Source organism: Nomascus leucogenys, chromosome 25 (genome assembly GCF_006542625.1).
Source record: "Nomascus leucogenys isolate Asia chromosome 25, Asia_NLE_v1, whole genome shotgun sequence".
NCBI lineage: Eukaryota > Metazoa > Chordata > Mammalia > Primates > Hylobatidae > Nomascus > Nomascus leucogenys.
This window is the reverse complement of record NC_044405.1, coordinates 11,648,919-11,669,799: the sequence shown is the minus strand read 5'-3', so window position 1 is coordinate 11,669,799 and position 20,881 is coordinate 11,648,919. Positions and strand designations below refer to the sequence as shown.

The 20,881-nt window shown below is 43.4% G+C and overlaps 1 long non-coding RNA gene and 1 other non-coding gene across 3 annotated transcripts in view; both read right to left on the bottom strand.

Annotated features, from left to right (window-relative positions):
- The window catches only part of LOC115833139, a 42,112-nt gene that overhangs the window by 14,162 nt on the left and 7,069 nt on the right, over positions 1–20,881 (bottom strand). For both annotated transcript variants that reach the window (XR_004028580.1, XR_004028579.1), the window contains exons 2-3: positions 19,592–19,683; positions 8,314–8,386 (exon numbers count right to left, since the gene is read on the bottom strand). This is a non-coding gene — a long non-coding RNA (uncharacterized LOC115833139). The remainder of the gene's footprint in view (positions 1–8,313; positions 8,387–19,591; positions 19,684–20,881) is intronic.
- LOC115833179 lies at positions 9,315–9,421 on the bottom strand. Its single transcript, XR_004028626.1, has one exon. It is a non-coding gene; the product is annotated as a U6 spliceosomal RNA (small nuclear RNA).

Sequence of the window (20,881 nt, the reverse complement as noted above, 5' to 3'; positions counted from 1 at the left end):
TCAAGGGTCAACTGTACTTAACCAATGCTCGTAATAAAAACTTAAATTCCAAACACAGCCTTATCTTATGAATTCAATTTGGGAAATTGCATTCCATCAATGATAGCCACTGTGCAAATTTTAGTAGATATTGCAACTTTCAAATTTTTATGTCACAAATAGTGGTAATTTAGGCAACTTCTGTACCACATAAGTCAACAGTAGATTTACCAGCACAGGTGAAAGTTTCACTCCCCTTCATTAACGGCTATGGACTGGTGTTAGCATAAGCCCTTCTCAGGGAGCATTGCAATGGAGAATCCACTGCTGTATGATCTTAGAGCAACTTTGGAACATAGACTTTCAGTTACTTAATTTAAACCTGTGCTTTGATATCATAGTGAGCCTCTGTCTTTACTTTCTGTGCGCCTTACATTTAAGGTCTTACAGATCCCACCATGCCTTCTTCCCTGATCATTTCCTTGTTCTTGTTGCTCTTTCATGGGGATGACTGTTAAAGAACCAAGACAACCTTGCAGGTGAATCAAATGGATGCAAGAATCAGAAATGCCTTGTCTCTTTGCTCCCTGTGCTACATACGTTTATGACTAAGTCCACTATTTAGGAATAGTTGTGTATAGGCATCAAGGCAACCTCTTGGTCTTCCCTATTGCTCTATGTGAAATCGTAAATGAGAGCAAAGGCTCTGGAGGCTGGCGTATGTTGGCTGGCATTTGCCCAACTTAAAGGGTTGCTGTGGTACTGGGAGTATTGTGTTCCTTCAATTTGCTTGTGCATGGCTGCCATGAGGTAGACGCAGTAAACACAGATCAAAGATAAAGATGAACAGCCTTCAAATAGAAAGAGAGGAACTCGTGACTACTGTTGGTGTACATCTCAGAATAAAACGTGTTGTGGCTCCTGATGGAGCATCCTCTAAGATCTTAAAGACCTGGAAATAGCCAGATTTTACAGAAGTTGATAGCAACTACATTATCTGTGAAGAAATTGGTACTATTGGATGGCTGGATGGGCTCAGAACATTATGAACAATCCGCTATCCTCAGAGACACACCAAATGTTCCAAAACAACTATTACAGGAGGATTTACGGTTAGATAGAAGGTGTGCCCTTTCCATGAGTCAAGAAGGGTGTTGTTGGGGAAGGATAAGTGCAGACTTGAGCCTGGGGTTTGGGAATTTTTTTCTCTAGGCCATGGCATGAGTGGGATAGCATCCTTGAGGCATCAGTTGCCAGCCAGTTTGAAAGTCCTTCTTTTCTTTAAGGGTTTTTTTTTTTTTTTTAACTCTCATCTGTTTAATCTAGAATCTAATCTATGACACATCTCCTCTATATCATTTTATCTGCACAAGACTTGGCTACATATAGGACAATAGTAGAAAGTTCTTAGCCTGGGCGCAGTGGCTCACACCTGTAATCCCAGCACTTTGGGAGGCCGAGGCAGATGGATCACGAGGTCAGGAGATCAAGACCATCCTGGCTAACACGGTGAAACCCCGTCTCCACTAAAAATACAAAAAATTAGCCTGGCGTGATGGCAGGCACCTGTAGTCCCAGCTACTCGGGAGGCTGAGACAGGAGAATGGCGTGAACCCAGGAGGAGGAGCTTGCAGTGAGCTGAGATCGCACCACTGCACTCTAGCCCGGGCGACAGAGCGAGACTCTGTCTCAAAAAAAAAAAAAAAAAGAAAGAAAGAAAGTTCTTTAGAACTTAATTTTTCTTTTTTTTTTTTTTTTTTTTTAGCAATTCATGTGTCACTTTAGAAAGGAGATAATTCATGACATTTTATTCCCACGCAGCATTTGATGACAAATGAGGCACAGAGATGTTAATGGCTTGTCTGATGTCACACAGCTATCTAGGGGACAGTTATAAATCATTGCATAATCCCATTGGTGAGCTGTATATTAAGCAATTATATCTCTCCTTCTTTGAGGATTCCTTATCCCAGAAGCCCTTATGATCCAGCAACACTAGATTACTTGTACTATGCTTGTTTCTCACATAAGCTGTGTCTTAGTTTACACTTTTCTCCATGCCTGGAAAGCCTCTTTGCCCCACTCCAGCCCCTGTACACCTCCACTTCCTACTCATATCTACCTTTCAGGTAGCATCGTTCAGTTACTCCAAGATGAGTTGGGAGCATCTCATCAATACCATATTGTATTAACCAAGTTGTTATAACACAACAACCAGATTGTTCACATTTTATTCTTAGATGTATGCCAGTAGTGCCCACGAGTTCCTCTCTTCATTTTTGAAAGATGTACAGCTGCACCAGGTGTGGAGGCTCATGTCTGCAATCCCGGCACTTTGGGAGGTCAAAGTGGAAGGATCACTTGAGGCCAGGAGTTTATGACCAGCCTGAGCAACACAGCAAGGCCCTATCTCTAAAAAATAAAAAAATAAATAAATTCGCCAGCTGTGATGGTGTGCACCTGTAGTCCCAGGTGTCTGGGAGGCTGAGGCAAGATGATCACTTCAGCCCAGGAGTTCAAGGCTGCAGTGAGCTAGGATCACACCACAGCACTCCAGCCTGGACTACAGAGTGAAATCCTGTCTCAAAACAACAGTAACAACAAAGAAATTTATACATCTTTATTATGTATGTATGTATGTACGTATGTATGTATGTATGTATGTATGTATTTATTTATTTATTTTGAGACAGAGTCTGGCTCTGTCACCCAGGCTGGGGTGCAGTGGTGCAATCTCGGCTCATTACAACCTCCGCCTCCCAGGTTCAAGCGATTCTCCTGTCTTAGCCGCCCAAGTAGCTGGGATTACAGGCGTGCGCCACCACGCCTGGCTAATTTTTGTATTTTTAGTAGAGACAGGGTTTCACCATGTTGGCCAGGCTAGTCTAGAACTCCTGACCTCAAGTGATCTGCCCGCCTCGGCCTCCCAAAGTGCTGGGATTACAGGCGTGAGCCACCGTGCCCGGCCCCACATCTTTATTTTTGATCCACATTTACTGCCTCTAGCTAAAGGCAGACATACACAAGCAAATAGAAAAAGCATGATACTCAAAGTATCACAGCAACCCTATAAGTTGGGCATACCAGATGTTTCCATAAAGTAGCCTACACTTATGACTGTTGTGAATAAAAGTTGTCACTGGTGTCAGGCTCCATCTTGACCCGGGAGAGACTAGAATCCGATATGCCTACCGAAGCTGCCCAGTGCCTAGAATAGCACCCAGTATGCAGTAGGTGCTCAGTTATTATTAACTTAAGATTCTTACAGGAAAGTCTTTTAGGGGGATAAGGGTACAGTCCTTAACTCTTGATCTTCCCTGTAACAGGAAAACCAAGAGAAGGCTGAAACCCAGCAATTCCACTCCTAGGCATATACTCACAGGAAATTTTTTATTTTTAATGCCCACACAAAGACTTATGCACATATGTTTACAGCAACACTATTCATAATGGCCAAAAGGTGGAGACAACCCAAATGCCCATCAATTGATGAACAGATGAATGAAATAAGGTATACCATCCAGTGGAATAGTATTTGGTCATAAGAAGAAATGAAGTACTGACACGTGATACAACACGGATGAACTTTGAAGACATTATGTTAAGCAAAAGAAGCCAGTCACAAAAGACCACATAATGTATGATTCCATTTATATAAAATACCCAGAACAAGGAAATCTACAGAGAAAGAATGTAGATTAGTGGTTGCCTAGGGCTGGGGGAGGGAGAAGCAGAGCAGTTTCTTTTTGAAGTGATGAAAATGCCCTCAAATTGACTGTGGCGATGGTGGCACACCTCTGTGAATATACTAAAAACTATTAAATTGTACAGTTTAAATGAGTAAATTGTATGGTATGTGAATTATAGCTCAATAAGGTGATGAGAAAGAGTGAAGGCTGAAATATGTCAGACTAAAGGCCACCCATCGGAATCCTCCCAATACTTTTCACAAGAATCATGTCAAGCTTTTGTTGAAGATGTCCCAGCCTGGCTCTCATTTTCCTTTGTCTTTTTCTAAGGCCTTGAGCAGAATTCACTTAAGACTCAGACTGTTTTAGCCAACCATCACATTGTGATCTCTTCTTTTTTGTTGTATATAATAACCAGCTAAACCAGATGAAAAATCTTTGTCTAAATTGAGTCCATAGTCTCAATACCCAACTAGCATTTATTGAATGCCCATTGGTGCCAAGCCCTTCGCAGATGTCATCCCTAAGTCTCATAATAGCCCCAGGAGCCTCATAATAGCCCCAGGGAGAACGTTGCATTATCCTCATTTCGTTGAGGAGGATAGAGACTAAGCTTAGCTAATAGGAATGATGTCACCATGTGGGAAATGATGGACCCAGGTTTAACATGCATGTGTCTGATTCACAAAATCTGTGCTCTATTGACAAATTATGTACTCAGTCTACCACAGAAATGCATAAAACCGGAACAAGGCGGGAATAGAGTGTAGACTGTCTGATAAAGATAATCTGATTCAGTGTTCCAACATAGAGCAGTGATGTGAGAATCCTGTTTTAAAATCCTGCCCTAATGGCATGGACAATGACAAAGAGTTCGCTTGGGTCTGGGGCTACTCAAGCTGTCTGTTTGAAGAGGGAGCTTTTAAATGTTTCTCCAGCTGGGCAAGCAAAAGAGCATACTCCCAGGTCACTTTCTTTTGAAAAAGAACTATACTCTCATTCCTTAACTCTAGTTATCAGTTTTATTCTACCAACACTATGACTTATACACTTGGTGGCATCTATGAAGCCATGTCTACTTCCCTGTGTTAAAATATCAGATTGCTTCTTTCCCATCAGTACGTAGACAGAGAAGCATCCACACAAACTTTTTTTCCCCAGTCGACTTCCGGATTTTTTTCTGCATGTGTGAGGGCACTCTTCTCTGTTGCTTCTCTCTCCATAACATCCTTTCCTTCATTTTTCTTGGTGCCCTTTTATCTAGACATTGTCCTCTAACCACCCCCTCTTTGGCAACTTAGTTTCAAGCTATTTACATGGTAGATTGGCCAATCCTTTGTCACGTGATCCTCCACAAGCAATGCAAGCCCTTTCTTGCTTATTATAATCTGGAATCCTAGCATCAGGTCTAATAAATCAAATCCAGCTTTGCTACCACTTACATGGCAAGTGGTTGCTCGTTTTCCCATCGTCCTTTCTCCCCCAGAGTGAGTAACTTCAACTGTCAGAAAATAAGAAAAGATCAGCTCCACACAAATGAAAGCAAGCAGGCAGACTGGATTGCTAAAAGACTGGCATGAGAATACACAGAAAAAAGAAACAGACACCTCTGGAAGCTGATGCTCACACGGATTCACCAGGAAATTCATGCCAGACCAATTTCTATTAGATAAATGTGGCTGACATGGAATTTTTGGACTTTAGCAGAGCATATGACTAACAATCTCATGATACTTTTCTGGAAAAGCTATATTGGGTTAAATAAGAAAATAATTCTATATAATCATATACAGCTGCCTTAAGATTGAATATATTATAGTTATGTTTGGATTCTGAAAGGAATGTTCTGTAGAAATCATCCAACGTTTGCAGCCTCATCACCACCACCTAGACCCGCGTGGTCCACCGCGCATGTGCTTACCGAGCACTTGAAATGTGTCTGCTCTGAACTGGGATGTGCTTGAAGTGTAAAATGCACACCAAACTTGGAAGACTAACTATAAAAAAACAAGGATGTCAAATAGCTCAGTAATGTTTATACCGATTGCACGTTGAAATGATATTTGGGCCTGGGTGTGGTGGCTCATTCGTGTATTCCCAACACTTTGGGAGGCTGAGGTTGGGGGACTGCTTGAGGCCAGGAGTTTGAGACCAGCCTGGTTGACAAAGCAAGATGCTGTCTCTATGTTTTTTTTTTTAAGAAATTTGCAAAAACAATAAAAAAAGAAATAATATTTTGCATACATTGGATAACAAAATATACTATTAAACTAAGTTTACTTGTTTCTTTTCTAGTAAGGTCAATAAAAGATTTAAATTATCTGTACTATATTTATGTTGATTGTGCTGATTTAGACCAGCATGGCAAATCTCCATGTGCCCTTTATCCAATTTGTATTTGTCACCCAAGAAGCCCTAGATTCCCAGCCCATCTCTCATTGCTCATCAGCCTTGAACACTTTACAATCTCATCCCGTCCCCAATCCCTGTACAAATCCTGAGTGCCTTTCTTTGCACCTGTGGAACCCATGGTCCATCAGTAACACAGTTCCCCATCCTTCATCTCTATTCTGCACATTTCCTCCACATTCTTACTCTAACTCAGTGGTTCTTAAACACATATCTGGCCTGTAATCCCAGCACTTTGGGAGGTCGAGGAGGGTGGATCATTTGAGGTCAGGAGTTCAAGACCAGCCAGGCCAACACAGTGAAACCCCATCTCTACTAAAAATACAAAAAAAAAACCAGAAAAAAAAAATTAGCCAGGTGGTAGTGGCATGCATCTGTAATCCCAGCTACTCAGGAGACTGAGGCAGGAGAATCGCTTGAGCCTGGGAGGCGGAGGTTGCAGTGAGCCAAGATGGCGCCACTGCACTCCAATCTGAGCAACAGAGTGAGAACCTGTCTCTCAAAAAAAAAAAAAAAACCGTATCTGTGTTAGAATCACCTTGGGAGTTTTAAATAGATTGTTCATTGCTCAGGCCCCATTTTCAGAATGTTCAATCAGATCCTTTGGCTACAAGGATGAGGTTTCTGATTTTTTTTTTTTTTTTTAATAACTCACCCAGGTGATTCTAACATGCAGCCAGGATAGAGAACCACGCATTTGACTAGTCCCAGCTTTCTATCTACTCTAACAGTGCATTCATGCCAGTGAACATAAGTTGGAAAAAACTACACAGCATGCTGATTGGTCTCCCTAAATTAGAGATCACTAAGCTAAAAAGGATATTTTAAAAATTATTTTTAGAGACAGGGGCTGGCTCTGGAGTGCGGTGGCCCATCATAGCTCACTGCAACCTCAAATTCCTGGGTTCCAGGGCTCCTCTGGCCTCAGCCCCCCAAGTAGGTAGCACTACAGATGAGCACCACAGATATGGTTTGGCTCTGTGTCCCCACCCAAATCTCATCTTGCAGCTTCCATAATTCACACGTTGTGGAAGGGACCAGTGGGAAATGATTGAATTATGGGGATGAATCTTTCCTGTGCTGTTCTCATGATAATGAATAAGTCTCATGAGATCTGATGGCTTAAAAAAAAAAATGGGAGTTTGTCTGCACAAGCTCTCTCTTTGCCTGCTGCTGTCCACATAAGATGTGACTTGCTCATCCTTGCCCTCTGCCAGGATTGTGAGGCCTCCCCAAGCACGTGGAACTGTAAGTTGATTAAACCTCTTTCTTTCGTTAATTGCCCATTCTCGGGTATGTCTTTTAACAACAGCATGAAAACGGACTAATACAACCACCATACTTGACTTTTGTTTTTTTTTTTTGAGACAGAGTCTCGCTCTGTCACCCAGGCTGGAGTGCAGTGGCACGATCTCGGCTCCCGGGTTCACGCCATTCTCCTGCCTCAGCCTCCTGAGTAGCTGGGACTACAGGTGCCCGCCACCACATCTGGCTAATTTTTTGTATTTTTAGTAGAGATGGGATTTCACCATGTTAGCCAGGATGGTCTCAATCTCCTGACCTTGTGATCCGCCCACCTTGGCCTCCCAAAGTGCTGGGATTACAGGCATGAGCCACCACACCCGGCCACACCTGAATAACTTTTAAAATTCTTTTTTGTTGGGATGGGGTCTCAATACATTGTCCAGGATGATCTTGAACTGGCCTCAAGCGATTCTTGCACCTCAGTCTCCCAAAGTGTTGGGATTACAGGTGTGGCCAGGTGTGGTGGCTTATGCCCAGCACTTTGGGAGGCCGAGGCAGGCAGATTGCTTAAGTCTAGGAGTTTGAGACCAGTCTGGGCAACATGGTGAAGCCCTGTCTCTACAAAATGTAGAAAAATTAGTTGGGTGTAGTGGAAGCTGATGTGGGAGGATCACTTGAGTCAAGGATGTTGAGGCTGCAGTGAGCCGAGATCGCTCCACCACCCTCCAGTCTGGGTTATAGCACAAGACCCTGTCTCAAAGCTTTTAAAAAAGGGATGACAGGTGTGAGCCACTGTGCTGGCCTGAAGTGGATCTTAAAAGTTGTCCTGCAATTCTGCCATTTTCCCCGTGTCCCCTCACTCTATCTCCTAGAGATACAGTCTGCACCTTTTCCTCAAAGCTCCAGGTCCTTCTCCTAAGTAGCCTTTAGTGAGAAACAGAAGAAATCAGGAAAGACTTTCCACAAGCTCCCCCCAACCACATCTACTCACCTCTCTGCACGGGTGCTCATACATATGTCTGCCTTCCCTCATTTCTCAGCTCAGGCCGGCTCAGCAGATCTTTCTGTAATGACCAAAATATTCTTTGTTGGTGCTGTCTAGTACTGTAGTCACCAACCATATGCAGCTATTGAACACTTGAAATATGGCTAGCACAACTCATTTTTTTTTCTTTTTTTTTGAGATGGAGTCCTGCTCTGTCCTCCAGACTGGAGTGCAGTGGCATGATCTCAGCTCACTGCAACCTCCACCTCCCGGGTTCAAGCGATTCTCCTGCCTCAGCCTCCCGAGTAGCTGGGACTACAGGCGCATGCCACCACACCCAGCTAATTTTTGTATTTTTAGTACAGATGGGGTTTTGCCATGTTGGCCAGGCTGGTCTTGACCTCCTGACATCACGTGATCTGTCCACCTTGACCTTCCAAAGTGCTGGGATTACAGGCATGAGCCACCTAGCCCGGCCAGAAAAAATTTTAATTGTCTTCATTTTAAATTAATTTACATTTAAATAGCTACATGTGGCTGTCTATAAGGTAATATAGCTAGAGATGTTAGTCCCATCTAAGACCAACTCCTGTGCTTGTATTCTGTGTGCCATTCTCTCTTATACTCTAGGACATTGTTCCAACAATTGTTCCCTGTCCTGCTTTGTTCATTTTCCTTTGTTACAGAATCATTCCCCTCTGCATACAAATATATTGTCACTTATTCAATTTTAAAAAGCCTCTTTGCCAGGTGCGGCAGCTCATACCTGTAATCCAGGTACTTTGGGAGGCCGAGGCAGGAGGATCACTTGAGCCCAGGGGTTCAAGACCAGCTGGACGATACCCACTCCCAAGCTGGAGTGCAGTGGTGCAATCACGGCTCACTGCAGCCTCCACCTTCTGGGCTCAGGTGATTCTCCTGCCTCAGCCTCCCAAGTAGCTGGGACCACAGGTACACACCACCACACCTGGCTAATTTTTGCATTTTTTTTTCCTATGTGCTTCTACAAATACATGAAATGTTTTATGAATGTGTGTGTCATTCTTGCACAGGGGCTGTGCTAAACTTCTCCGTATCCTTCCAATTTTAGTATAGGTGCTGCTGAAGCGAGCACTAATTTTTGTATTGTTTTGTATAGATGGGGCTTCACTATGTTGCCCAGACTGGTATTGAACTCCTAGGCTCAAGCTCATAAAAAAATTAGCTGGGTGTGGTGCATGTGCCTGTAGTTCCAGCTACTCGGAAGGCTGAAGTGGAAGGATCGCTCGAGTGAAGGAGGTTGAGGCTGCAGTGAGCTGTGATCCCACCACTGCACTCCAGCCTGGGTGACAGAGTGAGCTCCGTCTCAAAAAATAATAATAAAATTGCCTTCTCTTGGTATTTCGCTTTAGCTACCTTCAGCTTTTTGCTCCCTTCAGGGCAAAAGTCTTCCCAAAGAATATTTTAATCATTGCTGACTCAAATTTCTTTCCCCTACCCTCTCTTGAGCCCACTCAAATCATACTTCTGTCCCCACCATTCTGAACTGGCTCTTGTCAGTGTCAGCAATGACCTCTCTATCACTAAATACAATGCAGTCCTTACCTTATTTGACACACAGTATCTGCAGCATCAACCCAGTAATCATTCTGTCCTCACAAAACACATTCTTGACTTGGCTCCTTGGAAACCACCCTCTTTCTCTTCCTACTCCACTTGCTGCCCCTCCTCTGCTTGCTTCTCTGGTTCCTGCTCATCTTAACAACCTCAACATTTCTAAGTACACTAGGGCTTAATCCCAAATCCTTTACTGTTGGGTGGCCCAGGGGGACTGGGTCTCACTCTGTGGCCCAGACAGGAGTGCAGTAGTGCCATCTCAGCTCACTGCAACCTCTGCCTCCCAGGTTCAAGTCATTCTCATGCCTCAACCTCCTGAGTAGCTGGGATTACAATGCCTGCCACCACACCTGGCTAATTTTTGTATTTTTGGTAGAGACAGGGTTTTGCCATCTTGGCCAGGCTGGTCTTGAACTACTGGCCTTAAGTGATCCACTCACCTCAGCTTCTCAACGTGCTGGGATTACAGGCATGAGCCACAATCCCCAGCCTCCAAATCCTTCTTTTTGTCCTCATTTCACCCCAAGTGATCTCACTCAGTACCATCTGTGTCTTTACCCTGACCACTCCTCTGAATTCTAAATTCATGCATCCAACAGCCTAGCTGGCATTTCAAACTCAAAGATGAGTAGGCATCTTAATCTTAATGTGTCCATACTGAACTCTTGGTCCTCCCCCTTAAAACCCACTGCTCCATCAGGAAGAATAGCTAATGGACGCAGGGCTTAATACTTATGTGATGGGTTGATCTGTGCAGCAAACCACCATGGCACACGTTTACCTATGTAACAAATCTGCACATCCTCCACATGTACCCCTGAACTTAAAAGTGGAAGAAGGAAAAAAAGCCCGCTGCTCCTACAGTTCTTTCCATCTCAATGAATGCTAACTCCATTCTCCAAGTTGCTGTGGCCAAAAGCCTTGGATCATCTTTGACTCCTTTCTTTCTCTCACATCATAATTTGAGTTCATCAGAAAATCCTTTTGGCTCTAACTTCAGAATATATTCCAAAACTTCCCTCTCCTCACCACCTTCCACCCTCATGTACATTTCTGCAACAGCCTCCTCCTGGTTTTCTTCCTTCTGTCCTTGCCTCCCCATAGACTGCTTTCAGTACAGAAGCTAGAGTGATGCTTTTAAAATATGAGCCAAATCATCACCTTCATCTGCTCAGAAACCCTCACTGGCTCCCCTTCTGCTCAAAGAACTTAAAATGGTTTTCAAGGTCTTATACTATCTGGCCCTTTTCCCCACCGTATTAGCTTTCTAGGGCAGCCATAATAAAGTACCACAGGCTGGATGACTTAAACAACAGAAATTTATTTTCTCACAATTCTGGAGGCTGGAAGCTGAGGTGAAGGTGTCAGCAGGATTGGCTTCTCTGGGGACTTTTCTGCTTGGGTTATAGATGGCTCTCTTCTCCCTGTGTCGTCACATGGTCTTCCCCCTGTGCCCATCTGTGTCCTAATTTCCTCTTCTTGCGAGGAAACCAGTCATGTTGGATTATGGCCCACCCTAATGACCTCATTTCAGGTCTTGAAAGACATTATATCGAAACACAGTCATGTGCTGAGGTTCTGGGGCTTATGGCTTCAACATACGAATTCCCGGGAGACACCATTCAGCCCATAACAACCTCCCTGACCTCAATTCCTCCCACTCTCCCACTCACGCCCTCTACTGGAGCCTCAAGAGCCACCTTGCTGTTCTCCAACCACATCAGACTTGTTTCTGCCTCAGGAGCTATTCTCTATGCCCAAATCCTCTCTCCCCAAACAGTTGCAAGTCTTCCTCCCTCATTTCCTTTACATTTTGCTCAAAGCTCACTACATCAGTGAGGCCTTTCCTGATCACTGTGAGTATTAATAGAATAGCAAGGCCCCAAGCTCCTAACCATACACAAATTTTCCATCTCCCCTTGCTCTGCTTAATTTTTCTCCACAGCCTGTATTGTTATATACCACTTTGTATATTTTCTTATTCACATGCTTGTATTTTTTAAAGCTCCTGCAACATGGTAGGTGCTTATTAAATATCTGTCGAATTAGTGGATAAATAGCATACAGTCATTTGCCAAAAGGAATACATCCAAAGTTCAGCATCACAAGGGATCCAGCAACTGTAACCTATAAGGCACAGTTTAGAAAAATCAGATATTTAGCTTTGAGAAAAAAAGAGAAGCTTGAGGAAATACTGGATAAGTATTTTAACACTTCTAGAGGAGTGTCCTGTGGTCGAAAGCACAGTCTGTCTTTGCATTTGGTGTTACTGCATGGGGCAGTGTTGGGATGTAAGGACAGAAGTGAAGAGAAGGTAAATTTTAGCTAAATGTAACAACACAAAAATTCTAGTGAAATGTTATATTTCCTGAAGCTGGCTCCTGATAATAGAAAATAAGGAGGCAGAAGCCAGATGATTGTCTCAAGAATATTGCAAGAGAGACACCTGTCTTCATGGAAGGATCAAACAGGTGATTTCTGAGTTGGGTTCCAACTCTAAGATTCTTGAAAGATAACTCAATTTTGGATGAGGAAACTGTCACCACTTCATATAGTATGGCTGGTCTTCGCACCCCATTGCTTTTATGACTCAGGTCTAGCAAGGTGGCCAGATCCTGGAAGCACCACAAGATGAAATGAGATCAGGAAGTCAGGGGGACAAAGGCGAAGCTTTGCCAATAAATATTCATATGACTGTATGCAAGGGACTTCACCAAATTAAAGACTTGGCCTAAATGACTACTTCATCCCTTTCAGTTGTAAACACTGTAATTCCAGATTTTTTTTCCTCAACTAACAGGAACTGTAAGAGAGTTGTGAAAGAGAGACTTCAGACAGTCACGGACGCCAGACACAGTGGCTCACTCCTGCAATCCCTGTACTTTGGGAGGCTTGAGCCCAGGAGTTTGAGATCAGCCTGGGCAACATAGTGAGATCCCATCTCTATGAAAAATTTGAAGCAATTAGCTGGGCATGGTGGTACCCACCTGTAGTCCCAGCTACTCAGGAGACTGAAGTGAGAGGACTGCTGAGCCCTGGAGGCTGAGGCTGCAGTAAGCCATGAGTATGCCACTGCACTCCAGGCTGGGCAACAGAGTGAGACTCTGTCTCAGAAAACAAACAACAACAACAAAAAATAGACACAGAGTATATATGGAGTGGGATGGGAAAGAAGGTACACTGGCACGTTCAGATTGAAGGAGAATCATGTTAAGTCACATCCTCCCTTCCTTACCAGAAGATTACAGAAATGAGACGAAAAAATCCTCTGGGCCAGTTGTCCAACATCTTGTCTTCAAGCATGTGAAAGGGTAGAGAGCTCCGAGCTTGAAAAATCAGGACGAAACTGCTACTTAATCACAGACACCTTACAGAACTGCTTCTCACTCCCAAGGGTCCAGTAAAGCTTCAAGTTGTGCTGTGCTTCAGTTTATGGAGACTAAATCTCACACTGAATGAATATCACTGAAGACTAATTTCAAAAACAAGTCTATCTATGAGTGAGCACACATCACTGTGCTTGCCCGAGCTTCTTTGTTTTGATTGATAAAATGTCTTCTGTGGATGTTTCCTAGGTGTTGAATTACTGAGACTAGTAAGACAGCATTAAAGACCTGAGTTACTTAAGCTTGGTTTCTAATATCTTTGTCTGCCTTTTTCTAGCTTTGTCTGTTTATGGCTTTTGGGGTTGTTTAGAGATTTTGGTCGCAAAGCACCCAACAGGGCCAGGTGCGGTGGCTCACACCTGTAATCATAGCACTCTGGGAGGCCAAGGTGGGCGGATCACGAGGTCAGGAGATCAAGACCACCCTGGCTAACACAGTGAAACCCTGCCTCTACTAAAAATACAAAAAATTAGCCAGGTGTGGTGGCAGATGCCTGTAGTCCCAGCTACTCGGGAGGCTGAGGCACTCAGGAGAATGGCGTGAACCCAGCAGGCGGGGCTTGCAGTGAGCAGAGATTGCGTCACTGCACTCCACCCTGGGCGACAGAGCATGACTCCATCTCAAAAAAAAAAAAGAAAAAAGAGAAACACCAAACAATCTTGACACAACCTGATTTTAAAAATAGAAAATTCCCAGTAGCTCCCAAGTAGTTAAGGCAGAAATGGTACAATTGACTAAGCAAATCTTTGACCTGTTTTCTTATGTCGGTCAAAAACGCATAAATTTGATATTTTTCAGGATTTAAGCCAGAGTAGATGCTAGTGCTCTAGAATGACCTGAAAACCAGGTGGTATAGTTTGGATATTTGCCCCTGTCTAAATTTCATGTTGAGGTATAATCCCAGTGTTAGAGGTGGGGACTGGTGGGAGGTGTTTGAATCATGGAGGTGGATCCCTCATGAATGGCTTGGGCCATTCCCTTGGTGATAAGTGAGATCTCCCTCTGAGTTCACATGAGATCTGGTCTCATTAAAAGTGTGTGGCAACACCCCCAACCGCTCTCTCTCTCTTGCTCATCACATGCTTTCACCAGGTGATGCGTGTGCTTCCCCTTTGCATTCCACCATGATTGAAAGCTCACTGAAGCTTCACCAGAAGTCAAGCAGATGCCAGCACTGTGCTTCATGTAAAGCCTGCAGAAGTGTGAGGGAAATAGTCCTCTTTTCTTTACAAATTACTCATCTCAGGTATTTCTTTATAGCAATGCAAGAACGACATAACACAGAAAATTAGCACTAAGAAATGGGGGCATTGATACAAAGATATCTGAAAATATGGAAGTAACTTTGGAACTGGGCAGAAGTTGGAAGAGTTTGGAGAGCTCAGAAGACAGGAAGAGGAGGGAAAGTTTGGAATTTCTTAGAGACTGGTTAAATGGTTGTCACCAAAATGCTGACAGAAATATGAATAGTGAAGTCCAGGCCTGCCAAGGTCTCAGATGGAAATGAGGAACTTATTGGGAACTGGAGCAAAGATCACATGTGCTATGAATTAGCAAAGAACTTGGCTGCATTCTCTTCATGCCCCAGGGATGTGTGGAAGTTTGAACTTGTGAGTGATGACCCAGGTATCTGGCAGAAGAAATTTCTAAGCAGCAAAACATTTAGGAATTCACTTGGCTGCTTCTAGCAGCCCAACTCAGATATAGGAGCAAAGAAGTGACTTAAAGCTGGAACTCATATTTACAAGGGAAGGACAGCGTATAAGTTTGGAAAATTTGCAGCCTGGCCATGTGGTCGAAAAGCTAAGCCCATTTTCATGGGAAGAATCCAAGCAGGTTGCAGAGCAAACCACTTGCTAGAGATATTTGCATAACTAAAAAGAATCCAGATGGTAATATCCAAGAAAATGGGGGAAAGGCCTTGAAGGTATTTAAGAGACCTTTGCAGCAGCCCCTTCCATTACAGACCCAGAGGCCTAGGAAGAAAGAATGGTTTTGTGGGCTAGGCCCAAGGCCCCACTGCCCTGCACAGCCTTGGAACAGTGCTCTCCATATCCCAGCCACTCCAGCTCCAGCTGCAGTTCAAAGGGACCCAGGTACAGCTTGGGCTGCCACTTTGGAGAATGCAAGCCATAAGACTTGGAGGCTTCCACACAGTGTTATGTATGTAGGTGCACAGAATAAAAGATTGAAGAATGCTTGGCAGCCTCAACCTAGATTTCAGAGGCTGTACAAGAAAGCCTGGGTGCCCAGGCGGAAACCTGTTGCAGGTGCAGAGCCTCCAAAGATAACATCTACTAGGGCAGTGACAAGGGGAAGTGTGAGGTTGGAGACCCCACACAGAGTCCCCAATGGGGCATGGCCTAGCAGAGCTGTGAGAAGGGGGCCCCTTCCTTCTAGGCCTGAGAATGGCAGATCTACCAGCAGCTTACACCTTGTGCCTATAAAAGTCACAGCACTCAACAACCTGTGAGAGCAGACATGAGGGCTGTACCCAGCTGCAAAGCCACAGAGGCAGAGCTGCCCATAGTCTTGGGAGCCCACCCCTTGCTCCAGTGTGCCCTGGATGTGGGACGTGGAGTCAAAGGAAATTATTTTGGAGCTTTAAGGTTTAATGACTGCCCTGCTGGGTTTTGAAATTGCATGAAGACTATAGCCCCTGTCTTTTGGCTGATTTCTCCCTTTTGGAATGGGAATGTTTACCCGATGCTGGTACTCCCATTATATCTTGGAAGTAAATAACTTGTTTTGATTTTACAGGCTCATAGATGGAAAGAGATGAGTCTCAGATGAGACTTTGGACTTAGAATCTGGACTTTGGACTTTTGAGTTAATGCTGGAACAAGTCAAGACTTTTGGGGACTGTTGGGAAGGCATGATTGTATTTTGAAATGAGAGAGGGACATTAGATTTGAGAGGGGCCAGGGCAGAATGATATAGTTTGTATATTTATCCCCACCCAAATCTCATGTTGAATTGTAATCCCCAGTATTGGAGGAAGGACCTGGTAGGAGGTGATTGGATCGAGGGGGTGGATTTCTCATGAATGGTTTAGCATCATCTGTTTGTTGCTGTCTTTGTGATGAGTGACTTCTCATGAGATCTGGCTGTTTAAAAGTGTGTGGCACCATGCTCTCTCTTGTTCCTGCTCTGGTCATGTGACATCCCTACTCCCCCTTCACCTTCCATCATGACTGTAAGTTTCCTGAGGCCTCACCAGAAGCCAAGCAGATGCCAGCATCAGGCTTCCTGCAAAGCCTGCAAAATCATAAGCTGATTAAATCTCTCTCTCTTTTTTTTTGAGATGGAGTCTCATCCTGTGGCCCAGGCTGGAGTGCAGCGGCACTATCTCTGCTCCCAGGCTCAAGTGATTCTCCTGCCTCAGCCTCCTGAGTAGCTAGGATTACAGGTGCATGCCACCACACCCAGCTAATTTTTGTATTTTTAGTAGAGATGAGGTTTCACCACGTTGGCCAGGCTGGTCTCGAACTCCTGACCTAAGGTTATCCGTCCACCTCAGCTTCCCAAAGTGCTGGGATTACAGGTGTGAGCCACTGCACCCAGCCTCTTTTCATTATAAATTACCTAGTCTCAGATATTTCTTTTTGGCAATGCAAGAATGGCCTAATACACCAAGATTTGTGTTTTCACCATTTTTTTTCTGTTTATAACCATGTTATTTTACTGTTTATCTGAGAAAAGAACCTGGCCTGTTAGTATTTTTTATTGACTGACAAACTCACCAGAATAAAGTGGGTATTAGGACCCTTGGTTCTGCAAGATTTAGGTAACAGAATCTGTTTTCACTGATTGTTGGGAAACAGAAATGATATTCATTTTAGACTTAGCTCCCTAAACCTTTTCCTTGTTTTGCTTTTTGGTACAATAATGAGGGCTGGCAGGGCTACTAGACACCATTAGCAGTAGACGAATTTTTCCATAAGGACTAACAGAGAAAAACTATGGAAATTCTGATTTATTGTTTGGCCAAGAGAGTTCTCTGTCTCCTTGTGCCCTTGCTCTCCATGTATACTTTATGAGACATCTCAGCAAAGGCATCTCTCAAAATTAATCCCATAGCTGTCTCCTTCAATTCTCCTCCTTGAAACTCTTCACCAATCTTCACAGGGTCCTGGCCACTTCTTGAGGGCCCTCCCACCAGATGATTAAAGGCAATACAGTGAATGCAAGTCTTATTCTGAGGCTTGTCTTTGTAAACTTAGTGATCCTTCTTCCTTTCCACTTATGAAAATTTAAAGAGAAGCAGTCTCAGATGTGAATTGAATGCCATCCCATTTCTCCCCCAAACTGGGAAGAAGCTGGTCATATACTTGCACATTTATATAATAAATATTCAAAGACTCTAATCTGGTATCTTCCATATAACACACACTTTAACTCCTATTTTAAACTTTCAAAAGGCTTTTTATGGCATCTTATGCCCTACTTTAAAATGTCTGTCAGCCTAATATTTCTACTTTTTTTCTTTATTAATTTATTTTCAAGGTCATATGTGAAAACAACTTTCAGTGAAAAGAACCCATCTGCTTTGACAAAAATGTACACTATAAACCTTCACTTCTACAAGGGTCTAAAAAAATCCAAGGTTTGATTAGAATGCTTCCAAACCACGTTCCCTAAAGCATGCTTTGTGCAACACTAGGAGTTGATGCAGCAAACAAAACAAGGAATGGGGAGAAGGGTCAGGTAGGCAGGGGGCACTTGTTGGGACTTCTTGGCCTTTATAATCTCCTGAGCCAATTCCTATAGGAAGTGTCTTTATATATCTATATATATCCATTGGTTCTGTTTGTTTGGGAAACCCTGATACACAGGGATATCTATAGCTCACACCCCAAGTACTAAGTAAGTCTCCAAATGACAATTAGGTTCCTATAAACACAAAACATATATGCTTATTTTGTAGTATCAGGTTGTTAACTTCATCTGAGTAGTTTTCAGCGCATATGATGGGGATAAGTCATCAGTTATGACAGACAACTTCTGGAGTTACATCAGCAATGTTCATCTATCAATCACCTTTGCTTCAAACTTTATACATCATATTCAAGTTAATTCCTATTGCATGTACTTCTGATTTCTACATACAAAATGAACATTAAATTTATTATTTCCCTCATTTAAAAAAAAAGATTTCAGGCCGGGTGCGGTGGCTCATGCCTGCAATCTCAGCACTTTGGGAGGCTGAGGCGGGTGGATCACTTGAGGCCAGGGGTTCAAGACCAGCCTAGGCAACATGGTGAAACTCCTATCTCTAGTAAAACTACAAAATACAAAAAAAAAAAAAAAAAATTAGCCAGGCGTATGTGCGCCTGCAATCCCACCCCTACTCAGGAGGCTGAGGCAGGAGGATAGCTTGAGTTCTGGAGGCAGAGGTTGCAGTGAGCCAAGATCACACCACTGCACTCCAGCCTAGGCAAGACAGCGAGACTGGGACTCTGTCTCAAAAAAAAAAAGTTTTCAAATCACTTTTTCTCCTTTGCAGTTCAGCATTGTCACTAAAGGTGTCCAGGTAAGACAGAACCGGGTACAAACCCTCCCTTCTCTTCCCCTTACTCTTTCACCTCTTTATTTGTGACATGCAATGCTAACCCAATACAACTCATGAGTATTCAGAGATCCTGCCTGTATATGTCCTCAGCTTGACACACTGTAATCCTTAGGCATCCTTATTAGTAGTAAGGTGTCCTTGTGTGATTTTTTCACAAACTTTTCACAGACCCTACCTATGGGCATTCCTGGAACCTCTGGCACATTCTTCTTCCTTTTCTTCTCAATCTCAACTTTTTCATCCTCTGAATCTCCCTATACTTTCCCCATGGACAAACCTCTAGAAGTGTTAAAATGTCAGATCATGATTGGGAAATCTGTAGTGAGTAGTTGCTCACTGCTGCCCATTCCATCTGACCTAAATTCCTCAGCTCTTCTAACATTAAGACCTCTTCCTGGCCGGGTGTGCTGGCTCATGCCTGTAATTCCAACACTTTAGGTGGCTGAGGCAGGCAGATCACTTGAGGTCAAGAGTTCAAGACCAGCCTGGCCAACATGGTGAAGCCCTGTCTCTACTAAAAAATACAAAAATTAGCCGGACGTGGTGGTGCGTGCCTGTAATCCCAGCTACTCAGGAGGCTGAGGCAGGAGAATCACTTGAACCCGGGGGGGCAGAGGTTGCAGTGAGCTGAGATCACACCACCGCACTCCAGCCTGGGTGACAGAGTGAGACTCAATCTCAAAAAAAAAAACAAAAAAAAAACCTCTTCCTATAGCTAACTCCCACTTACCCCCCACATCATGAACACTCGTGATGTATTTACATGGTTTCTCCTTCGAACATCCTCCTTTTCTTCTTTCTTAATGGTTGTTATCAAATACCCTGAAAAAAACAAAAACAAAACACCTCCTCTGAATGTCCTTTATTCACCCTTCCAACGCTACAGGTCTGTAACTCTCATTTTCCTTTTTAAAATTTTTTATTTTTTTAATTTATTTCATTTTTTTTTCAGATGGAGTCTTGCTCTGTTGCCCAGGCTGGAGTGCAGTGACGCAATCTTGGCTCACTGCAACCTCCACTTCCCAGGTTCAAGCAATTCTCCTGCCTCAGCCTCCTGAGTAGCTGGGATTACAGGTGCCCAGCATCACGCCTGACCACAAGTAACCCACCTACCTCAACCTCCCAAAGTGCTGAGAATACAGGTGTGAGCCATCATGCCTGGCCAACATTTTTAAATTTTTAAAAATATATTTTATTTTTTGTAGGCTCAAGTGGTCCTCCTGGCTCAAGTGGTCCTTGGCTCAAGTGGTCCTCCTGCCTTGGCCTCCCAAAATGCTGGGATTATAGGCACAAGTCACCAGGCCTGATCCTTAATTTTCTTCTGATGAATTCACATATATGTGCACAAATACTTTACACTAAATTGTATTTACTGATTACTTTTTTTCACTGTGCCTTTTCTTTTTCTTGCCCAGATATTTTTCTCATATAAACATTAGCTCCTTAAGGGGAGCAAATGAACCAGTTTTTTTTAAATTCCCACCCAAAGTGAGAATAAAAAAATTTTTTATTGATCCACCAATACTGAACACTTTGCTTTCTAATAGTTATATTTACTTTAACTGAATAAATTACATATGGGACAAAAATGCTATTTAAGGGACAAAGTTGGGTGTTTGCTCGGGGACAAAGTTGTATACTGAATGATTATGGTGCTTTTGTGAATTTATCATCCAGAAGACCACCGTGATGGCTAATAACAGAAAGGAGAGCTTTATTGGCAATATCAGTTTGCAAACCCGGAAGACACAGTCTTGGGTGTATGCTGAATGTGCTCTCCCTTCAAAAGAGGGGAAAGACAGTGGGGTTTCATGCCTCACAGGGTCTGTGTCACACAGTGGAGTCATACATATTCAGCAGGCTTGGAGGAAAAGATATACATATTTATGAGGGGAGCTGAGTGCATGTGCAATGGGTAAATATATATGTGACATCCCATGTACACTTTGGGGCAGGGTTTTAGTGTTAAAATGAGGTAAAATTTGGCTCTTTACATCAAAAGGTGAACTACAGGACCCAA